We start from the raw sequence: 22034 nt of genomic DNA, 5'->3' as shown, positions 1-22034 counted from the left end.
TCATATACAGTCAACTCTCCCTTACTCGATATTTCGTATCTCGACATCGAGTTATAGAACCATAGTAAAAGTTGGTTTTCATGGCTACCTCGATGGTCCCTTTAATCGCATTTGCACTGGTGTTGTGTTGAGGCTCAAAGGCCGGTTCTTCAACTTCAGCATAATAAACGTGCACAGCCTTCACTCCGGAAGTACTGATGATGATAAAGATGCTTTTTTACGCGCAACTCGAACGCAGCTACCCAAGCCATGACATCAAAATCATCATAGGATATCTAAACGCTCAGGTTGGCCAGGAGGAGAAGTTCAGACCGACTATTGGAAAGTTCACCGCCCCCCGGCTGACGAACGAAAACGGCCTACGACTAATTGATACCGCCGCCTCCAAGAATATGGCCATTCGTAGCACCTACTTCCAGCACAGCCTTCCGTACCGATACACCTGGAGATCACCACAGCAGACAGAATCGCAAATCGACCACGTTCTGATTGATGGACGGCACTTCACCGACATTATCGACGTCAGGACCTATCGTGACGCTAACATCTACTCTGACCACTATCTGGTGATGGTTCAACTGCGCCCAAAACTATCCGTCGTGAACAGCGTACGGTACCGACGACCGTCCCGGTATGACCTAGAGCGGCTCAAGCAACCGGATGTCGCAGTTGCATACGCACAGCACCTCGAGGCTGCATTACCGGAAGAGGGTGAGCTGGATGAAGCCCCTCTTGAGGACTGCTGGAGAACAGTGAAGGCACCCATCAACAATGCAGCTGAGAGCAACGTCGGGTACGTGGGACGGAGTCGACGGAACGATTGGTTCGACGAGGAATGTAGGCAGATTCTGGAGGAGAAGAATGCAGCGCGGGCGGTCATGCTGCAACATGGGACCTGGCAGCGTGGAGCGTTATAGACGGAAACGGCAACAGCAGACCCGCCTCTTTCGTGAGGAAAAACGCCACCTGAAGGATACGGAGTGCTAAGAGATGGAACAGCTGTGTCGGTCTCAAGAAAGACGCAAGTTCTATCAGAAGCTCAACGCATCCCGCAACGACTTTGTGCCGCGAGCTGAGATGTGCAGGGATAAGGATGGGAGAATCTTCCATCGTCTATAGTAAGCGAGTTCGTGGGAAGTTATCAAGCCGGCTTCGTTGACGGCCGATCGACAACGGACCAGATCTTTAATGTACGGCAAATCCTCCAAAAATGTCGTGAATACCAGGTCCCAACACATCACCTTTTCATCGATTTTAAGGCGGCATACGATAGTATCGACCGCGTAGAGCTATGGAAAATCATGGACGAGAACAGCTTTCCCGGGAAGCTCACGAGACTGATAAGAGCGACGATGTAAGGTGTGCAAAATTGTGTGAAGGATTCAGGCGAACACTCCAGTTTGTTTGGATCCCGCCGGAGACTACGACAAGGTGATGGACTTTCGTGTCTGTTGTTCAATATGTTGGAGAGCAGGTACATCACACACCCTGCAGTGGAGATGTCTTGGGTAAGAATTGTAGAGGTAGTATTTTAAGTGAATGAATTGTGGATATATTTACCCAGACATGAAATAAAAGAGAGGAGCTGGCTGGTAGCGGTATCAGTCAGTAGCCTGCGGTATGGAGGAATAGCCTTGTTTGTAGTCGTTTATTTCAACAGGTTATGGGCCCAGGAACGCCTGGAGGACGCTGAGGCGGCTTTAATGAGGAACCACGAGGAAGCACCTGGACGAGAAGACATGGCCTAGACCAGGAGGCAGAATCTCGATGAGGAGGTAGAGCCTGGATGGAAGGTGGCTTGGACGAGGTTCCCAAGAGTTGGAGGCCAAGATGCTGAGGACGAGGCTGAAGGTGCGGATGCTGGCTGATCGGACGAGCTTGGAAGAGCTGGAGGAACTCGGAAGTCAGGTGAAGCTCGTAGGATGGCGCGGTTGACCAAAAGGACTATGGTGCAGCTGGCCAGGAGAAGCTCGACTAGGAGGAGTTCGGTAGCTGGAGCTCGGTGCCAGGAGGAGTTTTGTGGACAAGAGAGCTCGGGTGGCAGATGGCGGCTTGAAGGTTGCGTGATGAGGAGGAGTGTTGGAGAGCAGGTACATCACACACCCTGCAGTGGAGATGTCTTGGGTAAGAATTGTAGAGGTAGTATTTTAAGTGAATGAATTGTAGATATATTAACCCAGACATGAAATAAAAGAGAGGAGCTGGCTGGTAGCGGTATCAGTCAGTAGCCTGCGGTATGGAGGAATAGCCTTCTTTGTAGTCGTTTTTTTTTCAACACAATATTGCGCTAGAAGGTGTTATGCGGAAAGCCAGGCTAAACATCCGGGGTATGATTTTTACAAGATCCTGTCAATTTGTTTGCTTTGCGGATGATATGGACATTGTCGGCCGAACATTTGAAAAGGTGGCAGACCTGTAGTACACCCGGTTGGACTGGAGGTGAATGCGTCCAAGACAAAGTACATGCTAGCTGGTGGGGACGAGCGCGACAGGGCTCGCCTAGGTAGCAGTGTTACGATAGACGGGGATACGTTCGAGGTGGTCGACGAGTTCGTCTACCTTGGATCTTTGCCTATGGCTGACAATAATGTTAGCCGTGAAATACGAAGGCGCATCATCAGTGGAAGTCGGACCTATTATGGCCTCCAGAAGAAGCTGCGGTCAAAAAAGATTCCCGCCCGCACCAAATGTACCATGTACAAAACGCTCATAAGGCCTGTAGTCCTCTACGGGCATGAAACGTGGACGATGCTCGAGGAGGACCTGCAAGCACTTGGAGTCTTCGAACGTCGGGTGCTTAGGACGATCTTCGGTGGTGTGCAGGAAAACGATGTGTGGCGGCGAAGGATGAACCACGAGCTCGCCCAACTCTACGGCGTACCCAGTATCCAGAAGGTGGCCAAAGCTGGAAGGATCCGATGGGCAGGACATGTTGCAATAATACCGGACAGCAACCCTGCAAAGATGGTGTTCGCTTCGGATCCGGTTGGTACAAGAAGGCGTGGAGCGCAGCGAGTTAGGTGGGCGGATCAAGTGCGTATCGAACAATTAAGACCAACAGTGAATTTAAATGCATCTGATAGGCATAAATGAGCTGATATTTGTGACAATTTCAATTTCTTCGCAAAATCTAACTGTTAGCTGTTGGGTGGGTCGATAAAATTATTTATTTTAGCCTGCTTAGACACATTTTAACGTAAAAGTAGGGAACAACATTTTGATTCAAATTCCGAACAGCACGAATAAATCATAATTCAAATGAGTAATTTCGCAAATAAATTTATCTGAGCTAGTTTTACTGGCCTTGAACTAGTAAATTATCACTACTCCAGAGGTATAAAATAGTTTGGAAGACGTTAAAATTTAATTGCAATTGACTACCATTTTCTTGTAATTTGATGAACTATTTCAGCGAAACATTTCAACCAAATCGCCACACAAAAACCGAGTGTTTGGAATATGAGACTGTTCGGAATTTGAGGCAAAACGGTACCTCTCTAACTCGATGATTCCTTCAATATCGAGTTATGGAGACTTGACTGTATCTCCAAAAGGATGGTGTAACAAACATTTTAACGATATTTTTTCAACAAAAAATATGAGTTCCGATTTTGGCACAGTTCCGTTTTTAACAACTGGAATTTGCGACTTTATTACCGAAAATGACATATCCCTTAATATCAAATGGTATTGATTGTTTCTCCCGTCGACTAAATAGTTTGGATCGAAATGCTTATTTCTATTTGAAATTAAATGGTACTAAATTCGTTTTTTTTCTTGCAGGTTTTTCACTACAAGCTCAAGGATTATTGTCAACAACGCTGTTCTAAAACTACACATAGGGCATCCAGGTAAATGTTTATACCTCGAGTTTGTAATCTGCTACAGTTATACGTATTGTATGTAACTACCTGGGAGGGAGAAACCGATACAAAATTTATGTACGTCATAGTGAGCCGAGATTCTACTGTCACAAACTGTCACTGTGAGCCCAGATCTTAAAGAATGGACAAATATGAAAAAAGCGCGTAAATGATCAAAACATATTTTTGCATTTCAACAAAGTTGACAACAATCGATTCCTGCACACCCAAAAGCAATGCCACGATAGCACCTTCTAATTTGATCGAATATCAAGTTCTGAAATACGCATCTTTTTACTCTTTTCCAATCAAAATTAAAATTAAATGCACATAAACCTATGGCCCTTTTTCCAAGTTTGTCCAGAAAGATCACAGGTACACATTAAAAAAAACTAGCGATTTTTCCCAAGCCTGCCTTGATTGTCGTTGGTGGGCGGAAGTTATCTTGCAATTTGGAAAAGTGTTGTTCAATATTTCGTGTGTAGTATCTGTGCCTCCCTCCCAGGCAACTACTATTTTTACAAGTATGAACATGTTTGATCAGAAAAGAAATTAAAAAATCAACCTATTTAAGTTCCCCTACAACATTTCATGGCATTCGACACAGCAACAGAGATGGAATCCTACAAACTTAATCGTTCTGTATGAAAATTGTTATTTTTTTACTATTCTATTTTCAACGCTGTATAACGCGTTCGATAATTCTGTGCACCTGAAAGAAAACAACAGTAGGTAATGACGATATCGAAAAGTTTTAATCTAAAAACATGGTACGGATCCGGTTGTGGAAGTTCCTACCGGCACAATCACAGATTCAACATAGATGACTTTGATTTTGCTACGATTGTGTGTTACTGATTCACAATCCAAGCAAACCACTCTGCTTATATGTGATAAGAAACAAGTACAAGAAGGTACACGGAAAGCTGTTTTTTCCGTGGCGGAAAAGCTAATTCCCATGTTGCATGATTTCAGTGCGAACCGAGGCCATGCTTTGGGAGAACGTGCCTCTACCTTTCATACCTAACGAAAACGACAAAAAATATTTTCGTTCCGCGAATTCACGCGTCTTGTCGTTTGCGGGCGGATTTATCATCATTTTCGTTTATTTTTTCGATCGTCATAATTCGCTCGTTGTTGTGGTAGGATTTCTTTCACCATTATCGCAGCAAGCATTGCGGAAGCCTTTGGACGCCAGAACCACGCCAGTTTGAAGGAAATCACAAGTTTATGTTTGTTTTTCTTAGGATTAGGCCTATCAGGTTTTTTTGTTATTATGAGAAGGATATATACGTCATACTGTATTTCAAATGTATAAGCTTATTATTGGAAATTAAGTTTTGGAAGATTAGCTCATTATTTATTGTAGTTTTATGTAAATGGGAAAACTTTATCAATATTCAGCTCTGAGGAACAACAAACTTTTGCGTGAAAAGGGTGTAATCGCCCTCAAGGAGACATTCAATACAGAAAGAAGTTTATTACACTTCATGCTCTTAACAACCATAACCATCGCCATTAATCATCCCCTTGATGGTCAGTTTGTTTCAGTGGTATTGGAAATATTATGTCAAATCAAAAATTGACTTAACATTAGCGTTAGTGAACATTATAACGAACAAAAAATACCAGTAAAATTGCAAAGTTTGTCCCACAAGAGTAATTCCTTCGAACTTTTTGTCATCGAACCTTTATAAATATTTCCTCGAAGAGGGGACACTAGTCACCACAAGTTGCAGATTTGATTCCGAACCAATGCTGGATCCAAGAAGGCTATAAATAAGTAAGTTCCATTCCATCACACTCTTCCATCAGGCTTGCTACGATTGTTGAATCATCAACCACGCTTTTCCGGCTTACGGAACCGCTTTTCGAGTGGCGAAACCCTCGTTCGTTCGCCGGGGCACATTTCTAATATTCATCAATTATTTAGTGGCGGAGTTTCAATTTACGACCACGAAAAAGCAAACTAAGGAACCTTTCACTCGTATAAAAGAGAGGGATGCAGTCAAACATCGCCACGGGAGTCAGTAAAAACAATTTTCACTCATACAACATTTCTCCTCTACTGCTACGAGTGTCACATTATTTGGGGAATGAAGATAGCGACGAAATTACATGTGAATATCATGTCAGTGTTGGTACGTGGGGTAATTTATGTGCCAGTGAGTGTCTTCTTCCCGAAGGAGATCCAAAGGGGCCGCTTTCAATGTAAACAGGGCACTCCCCCCAAAAGAAGCGATTAAGCATGTTATAAGTTTTCCATAATGTATTATGCATGGCGAAGAAGTTTTCTTTTCCATCGAATGGCGGTTTGGACACTTTTCACAAATACTTTCGAACAGAAAACGCAGATGAGTAAAATGGGGAAAATTTTCCCTTCCCTTCGCAGCCTACTGAGACCATCACACGAACGGTAACACTCAGCACTTAGTAAATTAATTGCGCGATCCAAGTTGCCAAAGGAAAAAAAGGCGCGAACCAAAAACAGACAAACTTGCGTTTTCTTTTTTCAAAGTAGAGTTGAACAAGGAGCGTATGGTTGAAATTTTCTTTGATAAAGAAATTGGTTCAGTTCCGCTTTTTTTTTTGAAAGAGCAAACCTGTCTGCCTCTGACTCCCACCCTTGTTAACTGTCACAACAAGCGTTCATTAATATATTTTTTATTCCATCCTTGCGCTGTGTGCGGCACTTTCCAGCGCTTTTCTTTCGCCTGCTTTCCAGAATCTGGAGCAATGAAGCGGTTTTACGATGAAAATAATGAATGGGGTAAAAATTCAGCCGAGCCGAGCAGCCGACCAAGGGTGCACAGTACAATTAATGCGCATTAAAGAACAATTACGTTGCACACACACATACTTCTATGAGGCATAAAAAGGGGTGTCGCGGAAGTAATTCCATTGGAAAGCGCTTCTGAGAAAGATGTTTTTTCGGTGAAAGTGATTTAATGAGGAAAGTAGCGATGGTCCTAGGGAGAAGCACATATTTTTACAGCCCATATTCGCAGTTGACGTAAGCGCTAATACGTACGTATAGACGAAATTCTCATTTTTTATCGTTTGGCATTCTTTTCCGTATAATAGACTCATAGGGCACACGAACTTTATTTTTGTTTGAAAATTTTTGAGTTGTAATGGAAACTGGATGTTGATGATAATGCATACACCAACTAATTCAAACAAAAACGTATTATCTTACAAGCTTATGAGCCAGTGGTAACTATTTTCGGCAATGATCACTTGTTTACGTCAATTTATGTAGCCAATCGTTCAACAAAACACTAGTATGACCAAAAAAGATGATAAATGGTTTTAGATGAAAACGAGTAATGAATTGCAATTTCTTCCAATCTACTTTTGATTCACTCTTGACGTATAATCGAATTTTTCTTGAATTATTTTAAATCAGTATACATCAATAGTGAGCAGAAACTTTATTTATTCATTTTGGTCTGCTTCTTTGGCTACTCTGACTCAGAGATTCAAAATGTTATAGCATATTTGCTCCTTTTTGATTAATTCCAGTTAATTCATTTTCGAAAAATGATTTGATACTTTTTGGAAGTATTCTCGTCTTGAAGTAAACTCAACTCATTTTTGTTTTGTTTTTAATTCTGTCTCTACTGACTCTCATCTTATTTTTGTCCAGCCATTGATGAATAAGACAAATATTTTACCGAAATTTCTCAGATGGAAGCGTTTTGAACTGCTCGCAATTCAATAGTGTGATAAGGCGTTTTTTCGATCTTCTCTTTATTTAATTAATAATACAAAAGTAAAATGGATTTTGCACAGCATAGCGGAAAATTGTATTGCTGCCGAGCTTTCAGATGTACAAAAAGTCCAATCAAGCTTGCATCTTGTCACCTTATTTATGGATGGATGGATCGACGAAGATAAATTGATAATGTTACTTACGTTCTTATGCAATCACACACTTGATTTTTTAATTTCGCTATGATTTTCTTATTATCGTATTTATTATCAATTCAATTTCTCATCAAAACGTGAATGGCTCAAATATTGATGATAACCTATTTGATGCAGTCAATGCTCCATAACTTATCCGTGGCAGGTCACTTCGAATCCCATCTCTAATAATTACTGCAATAATCAGAGTTCTTCTATCTTTCTCCCACCAAATCCAAATATTCCTTTGAATTAGTCGGTTTCTGTTCAAGGAAGAGTACCGGTGAGTATTTCACATTTCGACTTTTTTGTGTCGCAAGCAAATTATGCTCCGGTTAATTCTTATGCTTCACAACATCCCTTTGAAGTGCCTTCGGGAAATGCTGGGAGACATCCCACTCAGCCAAATATAACTGGGGGAAGCAGAATACCGACATTGGACTGGCTAGGCGGTTGCTTTCAAGCACCACCGGCAGCAACAGCTCCAGATCCTAGCATAAATCTATTCGAAGATTTCGATTTCGATCCTCTCCAAAATCGGATGAAAACTTTACCAGTGGTAAAGTGGCCAATGAAATACGCCGGTGAGGATCGTGGTTTGGATCAGAATGACTTCTTATGGAAAGTTAGCGACTGGACCAAATCTGATCAGATTACCGAAAATGAACTTCTTAAAATTTATTTTTACTGGCCGAGATATCAATCAAACTTCAGTCTGGTCCGTTCTCACGGATAATTAAAGCCCTACTGGATAGTGGCAGTCAAAAAACCTTGCTTTCGAACTCAACTCTCCACATTTCCTATTTGGAGATTGAACAACACGAAAATCTTCCCATCAAATTTAAATCTTATCAGCGCATCCGGTAATCTGGTCGAGTATACCTTCCCTTCACAGTACAAGGAAAATCAAGGGTCAAGGAAGCATCGATAGTCGACGATCTACCAGTCGAATGTGTTGCTGGGACGAACTACTGGATGATTTTGGTGTACACATTTCTATCGATAATGCCTATCTATTCCAAATAAACACAGAAGAGTGTCCAACATCCTTTCCTGAACTCGTTGAGCTTAGCTTCGAGCAGGATCGAGAGATAAACCGAGTAAACAGACTCTTCAAGTCAGCTATGTCCGACCAGCTCGAGTTAACCTCGCTAGTCCAACACAACATAGAATTTAAAGACGAATTCAACAGCGTCGCTCCAATTCGTGTAACACCCTTCCCTTATTCACTCGCCATTCAAAAGGCGTTGAATGAATAGATCGATCGGCTTCTTGCTCTCGGAATTATTGAAGAGTCGAATTGCGATTGGGATCTGAATGCGGTACCGATCAAGAAACCAAACTGTTTGATTCGCTTATGCCTTGACGCGCGTAAGTTTGAACGCCCGAACGAAACGTGATGCGTATCCTCTCGCGTATGTAGGGAGAATACTTGGAGAAAATGCGTTACCTGAGTACCGTCGATGTCAAAGAATCATTCCTCCAAATTCCTCTTAGCGCGGAGTCAAAACCGTTGACCGCGTTTGCGTTCATCATCTGTCATTTTGCCAAAACAAATAGTCCTGCGACTCTTTCAAGGCTCATGGACAAGATCTTGGGAGCGGGTGCACAGGAGCCTCAAATTTTCGTCTATCTGGACGACATAATCGTCGCTAGGGCCTTCGAAGAGCACATCAGGCTCCTCGAAGAATTAGCTAGAAAATTACGGTAGGTGAATTTATCTATAAATATACAGAAGTCCCAGTTTAGTCGCTGAGTAGTACCTTTTTTTTTGGTGTTTGTTGTCAAACGAAGGCCTCAAGCCCGACCAATCCAAAGTTTAGGCCATTCTTCGAACCCCCTAAAACTATTCGGCAAAACCGTCGTTTTTTAGGAATGGTAAATTATTACTGTTGCTTCTTCGGTGGCTTCAGTACCATCACTGGTCCGATTTCAGACCTTCTGGCCGGGAAACCAAAGCCTCAATTCTCTCGAGCCCTGACTTCGTCAGGAAGTTCACTGTTCAAGCCGATGCTGGCGATCGCGCAGTGGCTTGAGTTTTGACTCAGCTCCAAGACGAGTAAGAGGGAATTATCAGCTTTTTCTCTGAGACGCTGAATTCCGTTCAGAAAAACTACACTACCCTGGTTAATCCTCCCCAGAGAATCGGATAAAGATAATCAAGAAGGACACCTGGATAGTTTCCATTTCTGATTTGAATAACGAGGCTAGTGTGCCAACTATACCGGTTATGGGAAAACAGAAGTTGGCGGACCATCTTTGGGAAACTTGCTACCGTTGAGGCATAAAATCCAATATCTTTATACCGAATAAAAATAAAAACTCGTTATGTGTTTAATTTGTCAGTTAGGTTAAAAATGTTAGTCGCTTAAAGCTATATTGAGCTTGAGCACAGATGACCGTACAATTCGTAGTTGCCACTCCGTGATTGACCAGAACAATCGAAATTGCACAGAGATTTAATGAATAAGGCTTGGGATTAGCTTACATACTTAATGTGCAGAAATCGAGAGCTTAAATTTTAAAAGTCAATAATGACGCCGGCCACGTCCTTACGGTTATCGGGGAAGGGAAGGAATGTTAGTTAGACAACCGTTGTTACTAAAGACCGAATATACTTCTGCATCTCCACAGTTATCATGGAAAGGATATAGGGTTATTGGGATAAGGAAGAGATCTGGGAGCCACCAATTTTTGGTGATGCGATCCATGATATTATCACGCCTAACCAGATTCGCGAAATAATTCAAGCGCAAGCGACAGATCAAACACTACTGACACTCGCGGCACTTTTTCATTTCACTACAACGCGCGACATGTTTAATCCTGCCCTCATCACCCCTGTTAGTTGCTTAATGCTATATTGAACATAAATTGTGTAAGTACTAATTAAAATTAAAACTATAAAAGGAGCATGCACAAATAAAACCAATTAAAAGAAATTATAGTTGTAAAACAGAATTATTACTGTCGCTTCTTCGGTGACTTCAATATCATCACTGGGCCGATTTCAGACCTTCTGGCCGGGAAACCAAAGCCTCAATTCTCTCGAGCCCTGACTTCGTCAGGAAGTTCACTGTTCAAGCCGATGCTGGCGATCGCGCAGTGGCTTGAGTTTTGACTCAGCTCCAAGACGAGTAAGAGCGAATTATCAGCTTTTTCTCTGAGACGCTGAATTCCATTCAGAAAAACTACACCGCTACGGAAAAATAAGCGCTGGCGACTCTTTTCGCGATCGACAAACTTCGTGGATATATTGAAGGATCACACTTTACGTAGATCACTAACGCGTCAGCGCTTCAATATATCCGAAACATAAAATGGCGCCCACCTTCGAGGTTGAGCCGATGGCTTAGACCTTCAACACCTAGACATGTTAAAAGTACTTCGGCGAGGATCAGGTAATATCGTGCCTGATGCACTATCACGTAGTATTTGTGCTGTAGGATCTTCCAAATCCTAAACTTCCTACGAGGAGCTCGTGCAGAACGTACAAGCAAATCCCGAACAATACTCATATTTCCGATTCGAGGATGACCCAGCTGTAGAAATGTGTTGCTGTCGATGATGAACCATTCGTTGCGAGATTTGAGTGGAAGCTGGTTAAGCCTCCCCAGATAATCGGATAAAGATAATCAAGAAGGACACCTGGATAGTTTCCATCTCTGATTTGAATAAAGAGGCTAGTGTGCCAACTATACCGGTTATGGGAAAACAGAAGTTGGCGGACCATCTTTGGTAAATTTGCTACCGTTTGGGCATAAAATCCAAAATCTTTATACCGAATAAAAATAAAAACTCGTTATGTGTTTAATTTGTCAGTTTGGTTAAAAATGTTAGTCGCTTAAAGCTATATTGAACTTGAGCACAGATGACCGTACAATTCGTAGTTGCCTCTACGTAATTGACCGGAACAATCGAAATTGCACAGAGATTTAATGAATGGGGCTTGGGATTAGCTTACATACTTAATGTGCAGAAATCGAGAGGTTAAATTTTAAAAGTCAATAATGACGCCGGCCACGTCCTTACGGTTATCGGGGAAGGGAAGGAATGTTAGTTAGACAACCGTTGTTACTAAAGACCGAATATACTTCTGCATCTCCACAGTTATCATGGAAAGGATATAGGGTTATTGGGATAAGGAAGAGATATGGGAGCCACCAATTTTTGGTGATGCGATCCATGATATTATCACGCCTAACCAGATTCGCGAAATAATTCAAGCGCAAGCGACAGATCAAACACTACTGACACTCGCGGCACTTTTTCATTTCACTACAACGCGCGACATGTTTAATCCTGCCCTCATCACCCCTGTTAGTTGCTTAATGCTATATTGAACATAAATTGTGTAAGTACTAATTAAAATTAAAACTATAAAAGGAGCATGCACAAATAAAACCAATTAAAAGAAATTATAGTTGTAAAACAGAACAAAATTTGTAAAACACATTTAGAACATTGCACACAACACACTTAAAACTGCTGCAGAGAAATGCCGGAGAGATATGTATCTATGTATCTGCCTTGCCGCGTAATCGTTAAGCACGGAAGTAGTTCGTACAAGTTAGAAGACGAGGAGGGCAAAAAATAGGCGTGTAGCCTGCCAAGCATCTCAATCAGTAAGCACGTGGCTCTCTTGCGTATTCTCATGTTTCTTTTTTTGCGTATTCATGTTTTTGCTCCTCTTTCGGATTGTTTTCTTTAAGTCTTCGGAGAAGGCTTTTCGGATCACGGAGAGGGTAAAATTGCATGATGCTGGGTTGTGTTGATTCTATCCTGTAGCGTCCAGTGTCCCTCGTACGTGAAGTAGGGTGAATAGGAACAGCGTTGGAAGATCGACATTCATTGAGTAGGATACATTACCATTCATATAAAATTCTTTTCAAATAAATACAAGGCCGGCCGAATATTTTTAAAAAGGAGTTAAGCTTAGGTGGATAGGAGCTAGATAAATCGTTCAAAAGGAAAGATATTTGACAAGAATAACCTATTGACCTTCAGTCATGATCAGTGGGATAATTAGCATTTCTCTCCGGAAGATAAGTCATGAGAACCAATCGCGTTAGATAGAAAATGTTGTTTTCCACCTGTACAGGCTCAGTGAGTATTGATAAAATGGAAGTAATGTGTTTTGCTGAAGTCGCACACTAGTGCAGATTTAAAAAAATCGTGGTAGAAAGCGCAAGCATTCAAAATATTTTACTATTTTTAGCCATCAAAAGTGTTTTGGAACATGATTTAGTTTAGTTCTAAAAGAGCAAAATTCTAACAAAAATGCTATTTTTTATACATTTTTTGAAACTCAACTTTTTTTAAAAAACTATCACATAGGCAAGAAAAATCTCCTTCAATCCATTCCTTAGTCTTAAAAGCGCGTTTGGGCTAAATATCTCCGCTGGGAGTAGCGGGGAGCGATTTTTACGGCATAATGAAACTCTTCTTTAGTTGTTTGAAGTACCTACAACAATAAGTATTACACTTGAACACAAATTTGCTTCATAAGCATGAGTTATCGATGAATGTGTGACATTGTTTTTGAACTAAAATCTTAGATTGGAAATTGAGTTTTTCCAGCTATTCGAAAATCTAGACCATTGTGAGTCGATTAAATGGGACGGAAAATAAACAGTTAACCAGCAAGTCTATTGGCAAAATGCAAAGATGCACGAGTGTTCGACGAGTTCGAGTTAGTGTCATTTGAACTCACCGTGATGGCGGTCCCCCAAATGCGTAGATCCGACTCTTTAACTAATCTTCACTAATTAACTCTAAACTCTTAGCTCTTAACTCTTAACTAATTGACCTTTAACTCTTTGAATAATCAATTAATTTTTCGTTATTCAACATACATTTTTTTTTATCTTCCATACTTGTAGTTGTTAGTACTTTTGGTATTGAAATTATTTGTCAACATTATCACTCTAACTAATTAGTTCTGTTTGATTAAATTATTATTCCACAAAAAACATATATTTCATACATATTTTTATTGGACCCCACGAGGAATGTAACATTGGCATGTCCCACTTAGTTAAATTAAATAATAAAGTAATGTAAATTGTTGGCAAATAGGAGTTAAGACAAAATCTGTATATTTTTCTCTATAAATCTGCTCTGAGAAACACCGTCACTTAATCATCGCTCATCAATGCGCACTCCTTATCTCGTCGATTTAGATGAATTAGACGAGAATGCGATAAGCGAGAAGATTAGCTGAGTCCCAGAAGCCTCATCTGGGATCAAGTCCCCGAGGTCGTTTTCTTTTGTACCAACCTTTTAGAGCTAGTAGATGGTGAAATAACCGTTTTGGGAAATAACCTTCGAACCGTGGATATTTCCTGGAGTGCCCCAAAGCCCAGGACAACCGAAACCAGTGACCAAAAGTGTGATAAATTGTTGGTTTACGCGTTATAAAAGACCCATAAGAAGTGAAACCCAAAAATATATCCCCACCGCGTGGACCGGGCCCGTGAAATCATTCAAGCCCATAGTGTGTGCGAGCAAGTGTGCCTATCAATGCCAAGAGCTCCTCAGCAACGCGACGGTCAAGGGCCACTCAAACGTTCCAATTCTCATTAGCTAGAAGCCCCTGGTATGAGACTAAGAGGTAAGTCGCATGTCCCCTTTTATTAGTCGACCAAACTCGAACCTTCAACTGCTCCCAAAACACCGTTAATAGTGTACGGTACCGACGGCCACCTCGCTATGACCTAGAGCGAGTTGAGCAACCTGATGTCGCAACTGCATACGCGCAGCACCTCGAGGCTGAATTACCGGAGGAGGGTGAGCTGAATGAAGCCCCTCTTGGGACTGCTGGAGTACAGTGAAAGCAGCCGATGCAGATGAGAGCAACGTCGGGTACGTGGGACAGAGTCGACGAGACGATTGTTTTGACGAAGAATGTAGGCAAATTTTGGAGGAGAAGAATGCAGCGCGGGCGGTCATGCTGCAGCAAGGAACTCGAGAGAACGAGAATAAGATGATCGAAAGGCGGAAACAGCACTTCGACGAACACCTGAATTGCACTGAGAGCACAGGCCATAAAGGTAGATACATCGGAGGAAATGACTGATGAAATCACTACCACTACTTTGAGGGAGTTTAAAATTTCCATTCACCAACTATTTTCCCAACATTTGTTTGTTTTTTTTTTCGAAAACAAAGCACAGTCACCCCACAGTTATGGATAGCACACAGATATGGATCAGAGTTGGATTCAAACGGGAATATCTTATCAAATAGAGTTGCAATTACGCAGAACATATTTTACCTTTTTGAACCATTAATCTTTACAGCATCACAATCAATTGTAATATGTTTAAGCATATTTTTTCCGTCCGTAGGAAATAAATTGTCAACCGTATTCCCAGAAGCGGTGATTCATAACTGTGGGGCATTGAAACCCATATCACAGTTATGAATCAACGATAAGACGATTCCAAAAGAAACGCCAAAACGTATGCTTTCACTAACACACCATTTGTTTACTTCGCAGATAAATTGCTGTTATAGTGTTTTGATCCATAATAGGAGTCGATTTGATCCATAATAAGGATCCACATCTGTGGGATGGACAACTTTTGAAAATTTTATAGAAAACGACACTTTTTTCATAAATTATCGCAAATTTTGAGGTGTTTTCATGAAAACAACTATATTCTGCTGTGCCTGGGAGGTAATTTTGTTTCGTAAAGCATCACCATGATTTTTAATCATATTTAATTGTGAAAATTTACCCTTAGTTGATCCATAACTGTGGGGGACTGTACACAGTGCTGTAGCGTGCGGTTGGCCAGGTTGGCACCCGCCAAGGGCGCCAGCCTAAAGGGGGCGCCAAAATGTGTGAATCACTCGGTAAAATTCTCAAAGGTGCATATTTATTTATTTATTTATTTATTGTCGTCAATCATGTTTGTAGACCGTTACATAGAATTTCTTATGTGCTAGTTTCACTAATACATTCAATTTTCCTACTTAAGATAATGCGCGGAAGTATTGTTTTAGCTTCGCTTTGGACCAAGTTAAGTCAATTAAATCATAATGTTTATTAAAAGTAGTCATCATTTGGTTCATTGGCCCAAATTTTGCATAACTAGTACGGTGATAGTTGATTGCAAATAGTTCTCGATGGCGTAAACGTCTTGATGGTACATAAAAGTTTAATTTAGATAATAATTCTGGTGAATCAACTTTATGAGAAACAATATCGTTTATAAATGAAATCATAGCATATTCGCGACGCTCTCTTAGTGTTTGAATATCAATCGACATACAGTGCTGTTCTGAATAATAGCAGCGCATGTCGATTTACATACAAAATGCTCAACTTTGACATGCTGTAGTTTTGTTCCCTTTCAAGCAATCGAGTTGAAATTTTCTCCACAGAACTACAAATATGATCAATTTTGTAAACACAAAATTTCAAAATTTTCTAAGCCCCTGCCGGAAAGTGAGATACTAGGTGAAATTGTTCGAAAAAATAGCAGTTTTAAAAATTGAATTTCGGCTTGACATTATAGTTTTAAATTGTATATCACTTACCATTGGAACAATCTCCTCCTACTTATCAAACCAACACCTAAACCGAAAATGTTTAAAATATTTGTAGAAGAAAAATTTTAAAATGAAAAACTGCTATTTTTTCGAAAAATTTCAACCTAGTGTCTCACTTTTCGGCAGGGACTCAGAAAAAACTGAAATTTTGTAGTTACAAAATTGATCATATTTGTAGTTCTGCAGAGAAAATTTCAGCTCGATTGCTTGAAAGGGAACAAAACTACAGCATGTCAAAGTTGAGCGTTTTGTATGAAAATCGACATGCGCTGCTATTATTCAGAACAGCACTGTACATCTAGCTTTGTAAGATGGTAATGGAAATTCAGTCCAACCTAATTTGCGAAGAGCATATAATAAAAATTGTTTTTGTACCGACTCTATCCTTTCTTCATGTACTGTTGAAAAAGGTGACCAAATTATGCTGCAATATTCAAGTACTGATCTAACATATGCAATGAACAATGTTTTTATTGTGTATGGATCATTGAAGTTATAAGCGAAGCGTTTAATGAAGCCTAACATATTATTGGCTTTATTTATCATAGTGTTATAGTGATCAATGAAAGTAAGTTTTGAATCTAAAATTATGCCTAAATCTCTGATTCTATTACATTTTTCAACATTCTGATTGCCTAAAGTTATTGTTAGGAATGTTTCTTTTTCTGTTAAAAGATATCAGGTTACATTTTTTTACATTCAGTTGTAGTAGACTTTTCTGACACCATGTGTGGAAAATTTGTACTTCATATTTAAAAGTATGTATGTCCTGTGCAGTTTTTATTTTCAGATAAAGTTTCATATCGTCAGCATATATTAATACTTTTAGTTTGTCAAGAATAAAAGACAGGTCGATCACGAACAGTATAAACAAGAGCGAACCTAAATGAGAGCCTTGTGGAACCCCTGAAGTGGCATGTATGGGAGTTGACCTATTTCCTTTGAATTTCACTATTAGCTCGCGAGTGCTTAAATATGATTCGATCCATTCCAGCAGTTTGGCTTCAATACCCATTTTCCGCAGTTTAAATATAAGCATGGGTATATCAACACGGTCAAATGCTTTACTAAAATCTGTGTACAAAGCTTCCACATGATTTCCATTTTCCATAGCACTTAGCTTAGCTTAGCTTAGCTTAGACTGACTACACATATCAATGGTTGCTATTCCGTGATTGACCGAAGTCAGTGAAAATGCACAAAGAATCAACTAGAAGTTCGGCTGGGATTGGCCATAATCTTCTTCAGTGTGCATAATTCAGTGCCTCTATTTATACATGGTCAATAACGGCGCCGGCCACGTCCTTGCAGTCAGGTGGGATTGGGGGAAGGAATGTTAGTGTGTAACCTTTGCTATTTGGAGACCGTGTTTGCCTCTGCATCTCCACAAAGGTTACTGGGAGGGATGTTTGTTAATGGGAAGGATCGTTGGGTCACAGGATTCACTTTGATTAGCGATTAGACCATGATACATAATTATTTGTGAGATATAAACATGCTTATATGTAAATATAATATTTTCATTTGATATGAACAATATCTATGTAGAGAAAAATTATGCCGACACTTGAGGTGACGAACCTTTCAAAGTTTGTTGAATAAAGTGAACCTTTCGGAAGTCTACACTTGAAGTGTCGAACCATTCAAAGTTTTATTTTTAATTACAAAAAATAAAGGTAAAAATAAGAAGGTGTATTGAATAAAAAAAATTAGACATAAATAATTTATGAATCAGAGTTTATGTCGACACTCACAGTGACGAACCATTCATATTTTTTGAAACATCTAAATATGATCTACATCTACGATTAACGGTACAGTCATACATATTTTATAGATTAGGAACAGTAGTATGAAACGAGCTCACCAATTGATCCGTCATCATTGAGCAGCAACAATCCTCTTTCAGCTTCAGTCGTTTGCTCGGCTATATAAAAGCACTCAGAGAAAATAGGCGCGCGACCCGTGAGGGAAAACAACTGACGACTACTCGGGCTTTCTTGAAGCACTGCCCAGGAGCAAGCGTCAATGTCGGAAGATCAAACACAACTGAGCGATCGCGGTTTTTTTTTTCACTTTCACTCGACCGACGCGCGACATGTTTGATCCTGCCCTCATCGCCGGCCCCGCAGGAGCAAGCGTCAAGGTCGAAGGATCAAACACAACTAACGGATCACGCCACTTTTTCACTCTCACTCGACCGACGCGCGACATGTTTGATCCTGCCCTCATCGCCGGCCCCGCAGGAGCAAGCGTCAAGGTCGGAAGATCAAACACAACTCATGATTTCCATTTTCCATAGCACTCAACGAATAGTGCTTATTATTAGTAACAATTCAAAAAAAAAAACAAATTGGACATTATAAAGAAACATATAAAACAGGTTTTGAAAGGCTTTAACAAAATATACAATAAGTATTTCAAAAGATATTGTTCATTCCTATATGTATTTTAAAAGTTTGAAGTTCAAATAAATAACACATAAATTTAAGTTTTGTTAATGATAAGAAAACAAAGATTTGTATCATTCAGATTTGTATGTATGCTAAAAGTTAGACTGTATGTTTCAATCACTCGTTTTTTTTAGTAAAATTACAAGAAATATTTTCACAGAATACTGAACATGAATCTAAGCATTATCCTGAGTGGGATCCACGGAATTTGGGCAGATTTTCAACAGAAAATTGGGCAAGATTCTCAACAGGAATCAATTACAAGATTCTAAGCAGCGGGCTCTTGCTTTATCTTGATCGATCTTTCACATAACTCTAGGCGTCATTCTGATATAATGTTGCGTAATTTTTTTCATAACTCTTAATCATTTTGTAAACTGCTCGTATACCTAGACGAAAATTCTCAACATCAGACATAATTCTAGAATTTGTAATATAATTTTTAACTAGTGTTCCAGCAAACTTCGTCTTGCCATCAAGTAGTCTGTTGAAAAACCGCTATGGATCGTCCCATACAAAATGACAGTTCCGTGCACTCTCGTTTTTTCAAACGTTCCCGGTGAATATCCTGGATTTTTATTACACACAAACTCGTTGGAACCCTTGACGAACAAAACGGAGAAAAAAATCATTCAATCCGTTGACCCGTTCGTAAAACCATTTCGTGACATTCAAACACCATTTCTTTTTATTTATATAGATAGATAACCGTAAACATGTTCTACACTAGCTGAAAACTCGTTTGGTTTAAAAAAATGCGGGTGGAAAAGTTGAATGTAAACTATTTAGACTTCTTAATTAACATTATTGTTAATATTTGATCACCTTTCAAAAAGTTTGCAATGATTGACAATTTCCATGTTTACCTTCTCTTCCACCGTAAAGGTTCTTGGAAAAAACTTTAGATTTTTTTGTTAATATTTCCACTTTTCGATATCTCACTGTGAAGAAGACTTTCAATTTGAAAGGTAATAGCAATTCTTGAAAGTAAATTGAAAACTCTTCGATATATTTCAAATATTTTTTATTGATTAACAAACAGCAGTTTTGCAATTAAGCTTTTAAATAATGTCTTGACTAAATCTTTCTATAAATATCCAAAGAATCTAAACCATCCTATCATATCTCAGAAAATATAAACAATTTTTCCTTTACGAATTACTATTATGAGGTGGGCTTTGTTTAAGAATCATAATTTTGTAAAGGATTGCTATGGCTTTCGAGTTGTATTTCTGGCATAAGCTCTAAAATTCTTTCCCAGTTATTCAGAGCGAAAAGTTTTAAAACTCTGCTTGAAAGCAAATGGTCCGACATTAAAGGAGAATTTCTTTAGAAATTTTCGTTTCACCAAAATTTACAAAATTTTGTTTGAAAATATTAGTAGAAACTGTACATTTGTTCTTAGCTATATAAACTCTATTTTTCTTCGGAATTTGTCAATGGCATCTTTCAGATAATTATTCAAAAGTACTCAGAAAATTTCATTAAAAAAATAAAAGAATATTCATTTTTTCTTGCAGGAGATTTAGTCAACAATTTAATATGTTCTGATCTCAAGGAAATAATATAACCTTTTATGACACTTTTGATGATTTTCATAAAAATTCTCGTAGAAATCGCTCAGAATTTATTTTTTTATTCTGCTGAGCTTTGATTAAGGGGCGCTGAAATGGAGGTTCGCCAAGGGCGCCATGAAGTCACGCTACGGCTCTGACTGTACATGCTGGTGGCGAAGCCGAACGAGACAGGGCTCGCCTAGGAAACAGCATTATGATTGACGGGTGATAGATGAATCCATTTACCTCGAATTCTTGGTGACGGCGGACAACAATCTTAGCTGTTCTGGGCTCCAGAAGAACTCGTGGTCAAAAAAGATGTACCAAGTACAAAACGCTGATTTGATTCGGTAGTCCTCTACGGGCATGAAACGTGGACGATGCTCGAGGAGGACCTTCAAGCACTTGGAGTCTTCCAACGTCGGATGCTTAGGACGGAGTGTAGGACAACGGCGTGTGGCGGTGAAGGATGGACCACAAGCTCTCTGTGCTCTACGAACCTAGCATCCTGAAGGTAGCCAAAGCTGGAAGAATGCGTTGGGTGGGGCATGTTGTAAGAATGCCGGAAAACAACCCTGGCAAAATGGCGTTCGCTTCCGATCCCGGCAGGTTCAAGAAGGCGAGGAGCACGGCGGACCACGGTGGGCTGACCAGGTGCTGCAAGATCTGGCGATTGTGGGCCACAACCGAGGATGGATGGAGGGAGCTGCGAACCGAGTAGTAGGATTGACGTGGAATTGTTGACGCGGTCTATTGTAGTATTAATGTCAGGCCCGGTTTGAATTTTATCGCCAAGATAAGAAGATGATCCCAAAACCAAAAAGCAATAACCACTCATCGAAAGGAATCCTCCTAGAGAGGTCACCGCAAATTTACAACGTACACAGATCAAAAACGAACCTTAGTGTCGTAGCCCATTGCTGATGTACCTACGGTGGTTGGTTGTTGGGAAAATCATTCGAATTAGAATTGGCACCAATGGGAATTTTCCAGCCCATAAAAGCCAATGAAATTCCGTTTGTTCTCGGAAGCCCAATACTGTTCATTGCCCAAGCAAAAAAGGTTCTTCCAGCGTAAACAACGAGCAAAACTAGCGTGATGAGCATGGTTCGTTTACTTCCTGGTCAAACAAGTCGTAAAGAACAACCCCTGTTCTTGGGTTCCATCAGGGCCTACTACGATGGATACGGTTAAAAGTCAGTGCGAATGAAAATATATGCCTACTGTTACGGCCTCTCGTTGACCCGATGCTTCCCGTCGCCGACAATACGCCTACTTTGTCCGATAAAGCAGTTGACCAGTAAGTTGGACCATCAGAAAGATTGCCATAGGGTGGTGTGGATAATGTGGTGCCGGGGCGGACGAGGAGACATTTAATTCGACTGAAAGCCAAGAGTAACAGCATTTACGACTATGTGTGTACGTTTGTACGCTTTCGTTATAAATATTATATTGACACGGGGCTGCTCGGTTGGACAAATTACCGAGCCCCATCGGCCCCCTTTTATTGAATCCACGTTTGCAATTGAGGGGTTGGGAATACGCATGCGAGCCACTCGGAAGAAGCGCCTGACGGGTACTTGATAAGAAGCCTTTCTCTGGCTGGTTCTTGGCTTCTGCCCTTGCACACGCACACCCAATCAGACGTGATATGAATGCTCTTTGGAGAAAGTGGAAAACCCTTACAGATTTCA

At 40.3% G+C, this 22034-nt stretch overlaps 1 protein-coding gene across 1 annotated transcript in view; it reads left to right on the top strand.

Annotated features, from left to right (window-relative positions):
- LOC5575378 overlaps window positions 1–22034 on the top strand; it is a 272901-nt gene that overhangs the window by 88198 nt on the left and 162669 nt on the right. Inside the window, exon 2 of the mRNA XM_021852462.1 lies at window positions 3784–3851. The gene's annotated coding sequence lies outside the window, so the exon portion shown is untranslated. The remainder of the gene's footprint in view (window positions 1–3783; window positions 3852–22034) is intronic.

The sequence above is a fragment of the Aedes aegypti genome, chromosome 3 (genome assembly GCF_002204515.2).
Source record: "Aedes aegypti strain LVP_AGWG chromosome 3, AaegL5.0 Primary Assembly, whole genome shotgun sequence".
Lineage (NCBI taxonomy): Eukaryota > Metazoa > Arthropoda > Insecta > Diptera > Culicidae > Aedes > Aedes aegypti.
The sequence above is the reverse complement of the archived record's forward strand: the minus strand, read 5'-3'. Positions and strand labels throughout refer to the sequence as shown.